Genomic DNA, 10,000 nt, shown 5'->3' with positions numbered 1-10,000 from the left:
GTGTCTTAGTAGAATTTTATTTGTTTATGACTAGTCAGTTCTATGATTTTTTATGATTCATAAACTTCGCAGAACTTCATTCGTATCTAACTTGTAAGCTCTGCAGAACTTGATATTTATGTGATTGATAAGTGCTTTGCAGAATTAGATCCGTGTGTTATTCGTCAGCTCTCCAGAACTTGATTTGTATGTGGATTCATTAGTTCATTCGAAAAATTGGTTCGTATTACTCGACAGCATTTTGCAGACCTTGATTTATATATGACCTGCTAGAGCTTTGTAGAAAAAATAGATAGTATGAATATAGTGAATATTTTGCAGAAATAGATTCGTACAACTTAATCTGCATGTGATTTGTCAACTAAGGTGAAGGAAAGTTTACTGTAAGGAATCAAAGTTAATTTGCATGCACTTGAAGGACCATGGCTCTTCGGCTAGGTAAGATCCTAAGTTACTATCTTAACTCATATTTGTTGCATAGTCATACAATTTATCCAAATCTAGATAACTTCAAGCAGATCCTGTAGTATCATGGGATGCAATTAATCATTATTCATTCATTTACTTTCTATTCATAATCAACCGCTTCTAGCGATTATTTATGAATATTGTTTTTGTACGCTGCACTTCAAACACAAATATCTCTTGAAAGTTTTCAGCACATGCTATCTCGAAAAAATATGACTTGTAACGTCTTAGTCAGATACATTACATTTGCAAAGAGTAAATATTAGATTATTATTGTAAAACCAAAGATTGGAATTTTATAGCAAAAGTGAATAAAATAGTTTTTGCTAAATTCTGTTGTATGCTGGTCACACTCCAGCAAATGAGAATTCACGAGTTTTTCACTTAATAAACTAAGTTGTTAGAATGTAATTCGTGAAAATGAATGGAAAAACACGATAGATACACACATAAAATTGCTTTGAAATGTCTACACAAACTATTTGTTACTCATCTGAAAAAAGGCAAGTGTATGAAATTATTAACATACATACATACATATACCAAAGGCTTTTCCCCCCTTACACGGGGAATAGCCAAAAAGAAAAAGGCATAGAAACCACTCCCACCCATTCCATTCCCTACATATTCCACTTCCCTCCACCCTCCTCCCTCCCTCTTATCTTGGCACCTCCTGGATGACGGGTCATCCCTGCATCTTGTCCACTGCCTTGGGTCAGAGGCAGTGTCGCAAGACACAGCACATCCACAGCAAGGCCGCTTCATAAATTCGTCGACCCCCCCTCTCCGTCCCCTCATGCAGAAAAGAAGATGGGGAGAATGAAGAAAAGCCTTGGGGCAAAGCTGACACCATACGCCTCTGTGTTGTCCTCTATTTAGTAAAAATTTTGATTACATATTCTTCACATTTTTAGGCAGCTTCCACATTAATGGTTGAATTTCTTGATGAAATTCTTATACCTTTGGAATACTCAGCTCAAAAGAAATATTCTATATATGTAAATATATGACATGTATACTTATAGAAATATATGTATACTAGCCAAATGACCCGGGCGTTGCTGCGGCAAATGATGATCATTTTAATTTTGATAGAATTTGTGGAGAAAAGTTACACGTATCAATATAACTCAATGGAATAGGTAACACAAATAAAATGTTAAGAAAGTAAGAAAAAAAAAAATCTGTTCGAGGAGGGAGACGCCCTTTGGAAATAAAATATATTCGGCCATAAGAGAAGAATTGAACTAATTTTTCATTATCTTTGAACTCGAGTATTTTACCGCCTTCGAGAAAGTAAAATGAAAATAACCAATATTTAAATATTTGGTAAAATTATACAATCGCCTTGCCGTACTCCTTTCTCTATTTTGATCTTTTCTGTATCTTTATGTAGTCGAATTATAGCGGTACCTTTCGCATAAATCTTTTCTAAAACTCTTACGATCTGTTCATTTGTACCCTGTTTGCGTAGCGAGTTTAGTATTGCTATTTGCTCTACCGAGTCAAAGGCCTTCTCGTAATCTACAAAAGCTAAACACAGAGGTATGTTGTATTCTGTCGTTTTCTCGATTAGTTGGTTTATCGCCTGCAAATGGTCTAGAGTCGAATATCCGCTCCTAAAGCCTGCCTGTTCTCTCGGTTGGTTTCCATCAAAAACTTGACTTAGTCTATTTGTAAGGCTCTTGGAGAATACTTTATATACGTTTGATAGCAAGCTAATCGGTCGATAGTTACTAGAGTCCTTCTGTTCTCCTTTTTTATGAAGCAAAATCACTATAGCATTGCATCACGCATCAGGAACCCTTTCTTGGCGTAAGCACTAGGTGTACAACTCAGCTGATTTAATGTGAACTAATTTACCTGCGTCTTTCAATAGATCTATTGATATACCATCTTCCCCAGGTGCTTTTCCTCGTTTCATAATTTTTAGAGCAAATTCTACGTCTTTCTTTGTAATCTCTGGTACACTACTAACGTCTACACATGAATTTACTGACTCAACTACGGTCTTTGACGAGTAAAGCTCTTGGTAAAATTCTTCTACTCTTTTTACCATTTTGTCTCTATATTTAATTATTTCTCCATTTCTCTCTTTCAAACATATCATTTGCTGTCTTCCTAAAGCGTGTCTGCGCTCGGTCACTTTAATACTTTTACCTTTCCGAATAGTTTTCCTCTGTTTCATCCATGTTTTTCTTTCTTTTCTCTGATCTATGCCTTTTATTGATAAGCTTGTTTAGTTCTACTCTTTCTATTTCGTCTCTCCTGCTTTTAATCTGCATGGCCCTTCTTCTTTTAATTAGGTCATTTGTAGCTTTGGAGTATTTCTCTTCTCTAGATGTTTTTTGTACTTCCTACTTTTTCTGCAGATTCCCTAATGATTTTTACTCAATTCAAATTAATATCTTCCACGCTGTCCTCGTTAGTTCTTAGAGCTTCAAATCTATATATAATTTCCAACTGATATTTCTTATTATTATCCTTTAGCTTTGCAAGGTTTATCTTCTCTCTTAAAACTAGTTTATTTCTCTCTACTCTGAAATTGAATTTAGCTATGCAACCTACCATTCTATGGTCACTACCTATGTTGACTTTATTTATCACCATAACATTACTAACGCTTTTGCTTTCATCTCCTAATATGAAGTCTATTCCGTTGTTTGTTGTTCCATTTGGACTTCTCCACGTCCATTTACGACCTACACGCTTTTGGAAGAAAGTGTTTATTATCCTCATGTTCTTTCTCTGCAAAATTGACTAACATCTCGCCTCTCTCATTTCTTCACCTACTCCAAACATCCCAATGTACGTCTCATCTCCCATCTTCTTCCCCACTTTAGCATTAAAGTCACCTATTACCAATGTGTACTTACTTTTTTCTTGGTCCATTACCTGACATCATATAACGACTCAATTTCATCGTCTAAACTCTGTGAAGTTGGTGCATAAAATTGAATTGTTTTTAAAGTATATCTTTTGCACAGCCTAATCACAATCCAAGCTACCCTGTCCGATAAACTACTGAATTTGACTACGTTACAAGCAACTTCTCGGTTGATTAAGAATCCTACCACACTAGATCTTTCTGTGTCCTCACCTCTATAGTCGAACAGGTGGTGACCATCTTGTAATTGTATTAGCTTCTCTTCCGCTCTTCGGACTTCGCTCAGTCCTACGATGTCCCACTTGATATTGTCTAGTTCTTCCATTAAGCTCTCCAGTCTGTGGTCTTCGGAGAGACTTCTTACGTTGTAAGTATAAATCTTCATTTTCTTCATGTTGTTTAATGTCCAAGACTTGGAGCTGCTTGGACAGTGCTTACTCACACTGCCCGTAAGCACACGAAGCAATGCAGTTGGACCTTTAAAAGACGATGATCCAACAGGAATGCCCGGTTTTGTTTTGTTTGTACTGTTCATGGTTGTTATGATTTTTTTTTCAGTAATCTCACCTCCGTGCCAGCTGGTTTCTGGTGAGATATTTCTCTGGTGTCACCTTATTATATTCGGTGAAGCCCTATATCTATAGGGTGCCCAATGGTCCACGCCGTCATTATGACGGTACCCCATATATCTATGAGGAATTTCCCTGTTTGCCATCAGGGACGTGCCAGTTAGCAGTGGGTCCTGCGACTGTGTGTTTGAGCTGCTCTTTGATCTTTCTTACAAAACCTGTTCGATATGGGTGACCCTGCAGAGATTTCCTCTCTATCGACATAGTTTTTGTAATCATTAAGATTCTCAAGCCTATCCACCACGTCAAGGTGTCAACTCTCGGATATATATATATATATATATATATATATATATATATATATATATATATATATATATATATATTTGTATTTATGTATGTATATATATATTTATATATATATATGTGTGTGTGTGTGTGTGTGTGTGTGTGTGTGTGTGTGTGTGTGTGTGTGTGTGTGTGTGTGTGTGTGTGTGTGTGTGTGTGCAACACAGATCCCAATATTCGCTTGGTTTGAAAAAGTGCGAAGATTTACTACGAAATGCAATTGACGGAAAATAAACGTTTTCATTTTTTAGACATCTTCAGGGTACATGAGATATCAGGAGGGACACAAAAAATAAAGAAAGAATAAGGAGGCTTTTGATGATGCTGTTGTTAAACACATGTTAAAAGATTTGAGAATATGTGGAAACCTAAATTTTCATGAAATGGAAGAACTTAAAGATTTTTTGCTAAATCACTTACTCCATCTTCATTATAGTGAGACTTCCTTGCCATTCTCTAACATTTCAAACAAGATGGTTAGGATTTCTCATTTTGTTCCTTTGCTTCTCGTTCTTTTCTTTTCGGTAGTGCTCATTTTGCCATCCTACCATATAACAGATTTTCTTTTGTCTACTGTTTTTCTTACTTTTCAGTACCTTTATCGCCTCCTCCTCTACATCTTAATTTTCTTCTTTTCGCTGCTCTATAAATTTTCTTGCTTATATTTTCTTGCTTACACTTGAAGGGTCATCCTTGTCCCCTGTCCATTGCCCGGGTCAGCGGCAATGCAGCAAGATACAGCACATCCACAGCAGGGCCGTTTCACTTACACGGCGATTCCTAGTCCCCTTATGCGGAAAATAGAGAAGATGGGGAGAAATTTCTTGAGGCTGCATCAAAATAGCATCCGTACACAACCATCCTCCACTCAATCCCCTGCCTTCTCCTTCCCTTGCTCAACAGGCATTCCCTTCTTGCCCAAAGCCCTTTTCACCCTATCCATCTATCTCATCTTCGGTTCAGTCCATCCACCTCAGCTTTCTACACCTCTTTTGCTAATCTTTCTTCATTCATTCTTACTGTATGTCCAAGTCATCCCAATAACCTTTCATTGACCCCATCTGGTATCTTCTTTTCTACCTCTGCTCTCTTCCTCACTTCTTCATTTCTCACTCTCTACAACCTTGTAACCCCTAACATACTTCTCAGATATTTCATCTCAAACACATCTAAACTTCTCTTTTCTACCTCTGAAATTCAAGGTTCCTGCTCCATACAGTGTCGTAGGCACAATCACACCTTCATATAATCTTCTCTTTGCCTCCATTACCAGATGTCTATTTCTCATGACACTTTTCAATCTACAATTTACCTTCACCCGTTCCTTTTTATTTCGTTCTTTTACCCTTTCTCATTATTTGGCAAGTCTATTTTGATAGTAAAGGTGAAAATGATGGATTCTGCCATAGCTAGCCTACTCCTGACTGCCAAACTAGAATCTGAGACGTTTACATTGTAGCAATTAGTTTAAACTCGTTACTATAGCAACAACCTTTAAGTTAGTAAAATCGTCTAAAAAATCAGTAGAGATAGCGTAACTAGCTCGACATTTTGACAGCCACCAATCTAAATAAACTCTTCCAGCTTTAGCCAAAATAAATCCATTCCCTCTATGAACGTATTTGTACTCGGAAAATTCCAAAGTCGAGTCTAGTCTTAACATGAAGAGAAATTTGTAGAGTGCGTCACCTTAGCAAAAGGGTCAATTCCCAACAATATTGACGTTTTTGATACACAGCCAAATGCCAAAGTCTAGCAACAACTTTGTGTTCTTGTTCTCATATGTTAATAGATGTTGCATTAATCGTTACAAACCGTGTTCCAGACATGTCTGATAATTGATAATTATTAATGCATTGAAGTATTGTGAAAGTAAGATATCTGATCAATAGGGTCATTCATTTCCTGAGAGGGAAACCAAAAACTTTTCGGCTAACTTCAGAATCTGACTGCAGAGTAAAAGACTACTGATAACAAGCTCTTATACAACATTTATTTAGAGAAGTAAAATGTAAACTTAATTTGCCTTTCATGTAATACATCTTATGTAATTAGAAGTTGTTGATTGAGCAGAGTTTATATCTTTTTAACACTTCCGTGTTAGTGGAGTGGAAGGAGGTTTCCTCAAGGATAATGTGGATGAAGGTGAAACTGGGAAAGGAGATGTGGGTGTTTGTAAGTGCATATGGGCCTGGCAGTGAGAAGAGCGTGGAAGAAAGGGAGGCCTTTTGGATAGATTTAAATGAGTGCATAGAGGGTTTAGGAAGAAATGTCAATGTAATAGTACTGGGAGACCTTAATGCTAGGGTGGGAAATGGTCCAATCGATGGAGTGGTTGGGAAGTGTGGAGTTCCAGGAAAGAATCGTAGTGGAGAGTTGATGGTGGAAATGTGTCTAGAAAGAGTTGATGATAGCAAATACAGTGTTTCGGAAGAAAGGATTACAAAGGATTACACATGTCGGATGCAAAAAAAAAAAAGAGGGAGAGGGTGGTGGAGGGAAGGGTGGTAGATAGAGCGCTAATGGATTATGTAGTGGTAAATAGGATTATGATAGGAAGAGTTAAGGATGTACATGTGCTAAGGGGAGAGGGTGGGGGAATATCAGATCATTTTTTGGTGGAAGGTAAGCTGAGAGTGGAGGATAGATGGAGAAAGAGGAAAGGGATAAAAGGTAGGGAGGTTCTTAGAGTGAACTCCTTGAATGAAAAGGAAAAGGAGAAGGAGTACGAAAAGAAGCTGAAGGAGGAGTGGGAGGGAGTAAAGATTGGAGCAGAGATGGGTGTGGAGGAGGAATGGGGATGGTTCAAGGAGGGAGTCTTAAAGTGTGCAAGGATGGTGCGTGGAACAAGAAGGACAGGGGGAAATAGAAGAAAGGGTAGTGAATGGTGGGATGAGGAAACAAAGAAGGTTGTAGAAGAGAAGAAGCGAGCATTCACAGATTGGTTACAAAAGAGGACGAGGGAGTCATATGAGACGTACAAAGAAAAGAAAAGAGAAGTAAAGCAAAAGGTAAAGGAGGCAAAGAGGAGAGCAGATGTGAAATGGGGTAAGAGTATGACAGAAAATTTTGAAAGTAATAAAAAGATGTTTTGGAAAGAAATTAAGAGAGGAAGAGGAGGCGAATCAAGTAGGGAAGAAAAGGTAAAAGGTGCAGATGGAGAGATGATAATGGAAGAGAAGGCAGTAAGGGGAAGATGGGCAGAATATTTTAGGGAGTTGCTAAATGTGAAGGAGGATAGGGAAGGAAAGATAGCTGCGGTGGGAAATGCGAAGAAAATGAGAGTGATGAGTGAGGAGAATGGAGGAGAAATAAGGAAGGATGAGGTGAAGGCAGTTGTTAAGATGATGAAAACAGGTAAGGCGCCTGGTCTGGATGGATGCCATGCAGAATGTCTGAAAAAGGGAGGTTCAGTGATGGTGGACTGGTTGGTGAGGTTATTTAATGTTTGCTGGAGAGAGGGTAGAGTGCCAGAGGACTGGAGAAGTGCCTGTATAGTTCTTCTTTACAAGGGAAAAGGGGACAAGTGTGAATGTAGTTGTTTCAGAGGGATTAGCCTGTTAAGTGTAGTTGGGAAGGCTTATGGGAGGATCTTGATTGAGAGGATTAGGAGAGGAACAGAAGGAGTAATTGGTGAGGAACAGTGTGGATTTAGGACAGGTAGAGGTTGTGTAGATCAGATCTTTGTGGTAAGACAGATATGTGAGAAAGCTATAGGAAAGGGGAAGGATGTTTTTTGGGCTTTTATGGATCTGGAAAAGGCTTATGATAGGGTAGACAGAAAGGCACTGTGGGAGGTTATGCAGATTTATGGGATAGGAGGAAAGCTTTTGGGAGCTGTCAAGAGTTTTTATGAGAGTAGTAGAGCTTGTGTCAGGATTAGAAATGGAGAGAGTGAGTGGTTTGAAGTAAAGGTGGGACTTCGTCAAGGATGCGTTATGTCGCCCTGGCTGTTCAACTTATACATGGATGGGGTGGTGCGAGAGGTGAATGCTAGGGTAGTGAGTCAGGGATTGGAGATGGTTAAAGAAAATGGAGAAAAGTGGGAGGTGAGCCAGCTGTTGTTTGCGGACGACACTGCGCTTGTGGCAGGGTCGGAGGAGGGATTGAGGAAGCTGGTGGCAGAGTTTGGGAGAGTATGTGATAGAAGAAAGCTGAAGATAAATGTGGGTAAAAGTAAGGTGATGAGATGTACAAGGGGTGAAAGTGGCAGTAGACTGGAAATGAACATTAAGGGAGAGCGACTGGAGGAAGTGGATAGTTTTAGATACTTGGGTGCAAGTGTAGCAGGAAAAGGTGGAGTGAAAGTGGAGGTAGAATGTAGATTGAGAGAAGCGAGTAAATGCCTTGGTGGATTAAAGAGTGTAATGAGGAATAGACATTTGGGAATGGATGCGAAGAGGAGACTGTATGAAGGAGTGATTGTGCCAACAGCACTGTATGGGGCAGAAACGTGGAACATAAGAGAAGAAGAGAGAAGGAGTTTGAATGTGTTTGAGATGAGGTGTCTGAGAAGTATGGTGGGGGTTACTAGGCTGGATAGAGTGAGAAATGAGGAGGTGAGGAGGAGAACAGGGGTGAAAAAGGAGCTGGGAGATAGGGTTGATGAAAGAATATTAGGATGGTTTGGACACATGGAAAGAATGAGTGAAGAAAGACTAGTAAAAGAGGTATGGAAGGCAGATGTGGAGGGAGTGAACATGAGGGGACGTCCTAGGATGAGGTGGATGGATGGGGTGAAGGGGGCTTTGGGGAAGAGGGGAATGTCTGTTGAGGAAGGAAGGGAGAGGACGGAAGACAGAGGTGAATGGAGAATGGTTGTATATGGATGATGTTGTGATTGCATGAGGAGGAATGGGCGGGGGGGTGGGGGGTGGGGTAGTATGTGTGAGTAAATTTTGACGCAGCCCGAAGGGATTTCTCCCCGTCCTCTCCTTATATGCAAGGGGGGACGGAGAGGGGGGGTCGCCGATTAAATGAAGCGGCCTTGCTGTGGATGTGCTGTGTCTTGCGGCACTGCTTGTGACCCAGGGCGGTGGGCAAGGTGCAGGGATGACCCGTCATCCAGGAGGTGCTCAGATGAGAGGGAGGGTGGGAAGGGTGTGGAGTGTATTTAGGGATGTAATGGGTGGGAGTGTTTTAATGCCTTTCCCTTTTTGGCTACCTCCCTTGAAAGGGGGAAAAAGCCTTGGTATATGTATGTATATGTATGTAACACTTCCGCTACTGAGGGAGCGCCATGGAGATGAATAATCTAGCGGCAGCTGGAATAAAAAATAAAGTGACGCCTGATACAAAAAAGTCTGAGAAAGACTACATTATCCCTTCGTTTCCACGCATGTGCTAATGGGATGGAAGAAATCGCCGGGCAGCTAAGGGGTAACGAAAGGACAAGTACCACCCGGCGAAGAAGGGGTTAATGTGTATTTAGGTCGTTGTCGAATATTGGATAACTTGGCACTCGCAAGTGCCTGCCTGCCTGAAGGTGTTTTCTTCTTTTCGGTTCAGAGGTTTTTGAGTCATCCTCGAGAGTCTTGGGACACTCGGCGGCGGCGGCGGGCAGCTCGGAAGATCATCAAACAGAGATCATTTCGTCAAAATAGTTTTGGTTCACATTTTATAGGTCATAGTCATTTTCTATTGGAATTCTCTCTCAGTCTGATTTTCATTTTCTTTTTGTGTAATTTTCTTTAATTCATTCAAACCCAGGTGTTTTTTCAACTGTTTT

General features: G+C 39.9%; 1 protein-coding gene across 19 annotated transcripts in view; it reads left to right on the top strand.

Annotated features, from left to right (window-relative positions):
* Positions 1-10,000, top strand: part of LOC143018964 (uncharacterized) — a 684,447-nt gene that overhangs the window by 206,963 nt on the left and 467,484 nt on the right. Inside the window, exon 1 of one of the 19 annotated variants that reach the window (XM_076174606.1) lies at positions 321-438. The exons of the other annotated variants lie outside the window; for them this stretch is intronic. The gene's annotated coding sequence lies outside the window, so the exon portion shown is untranslated. Of the gene's footprint in view, positions 1-320; positions 439-10,000 lie in introns of those variants that run through there. 19 annotated transcript variants of the gene reach the window in all.

The sequence above is a fragment of the Oratosquilla oratoria genome, chromosome 36 (genome assembly GCF_046742065.1).
Source record: "Oratosquilla oratoria isolate Oo_2021 chromosome 36, ASM4674206v1, whole genome shotgun sequence".
Classification (NCBI taxonomy): domain Eukaryota; kingdom Metazoa; phylum Arthropoda; class Malacostraca; order Stomatopoda; family Squillidae; genus Oratosquilla; species Oratosquilla oratoria.
The sequence above is the reverse complement of the archived record's forward strand: the minus strand, read 5'-3'. Positions and strand labels throughout refer to the sequence as shown.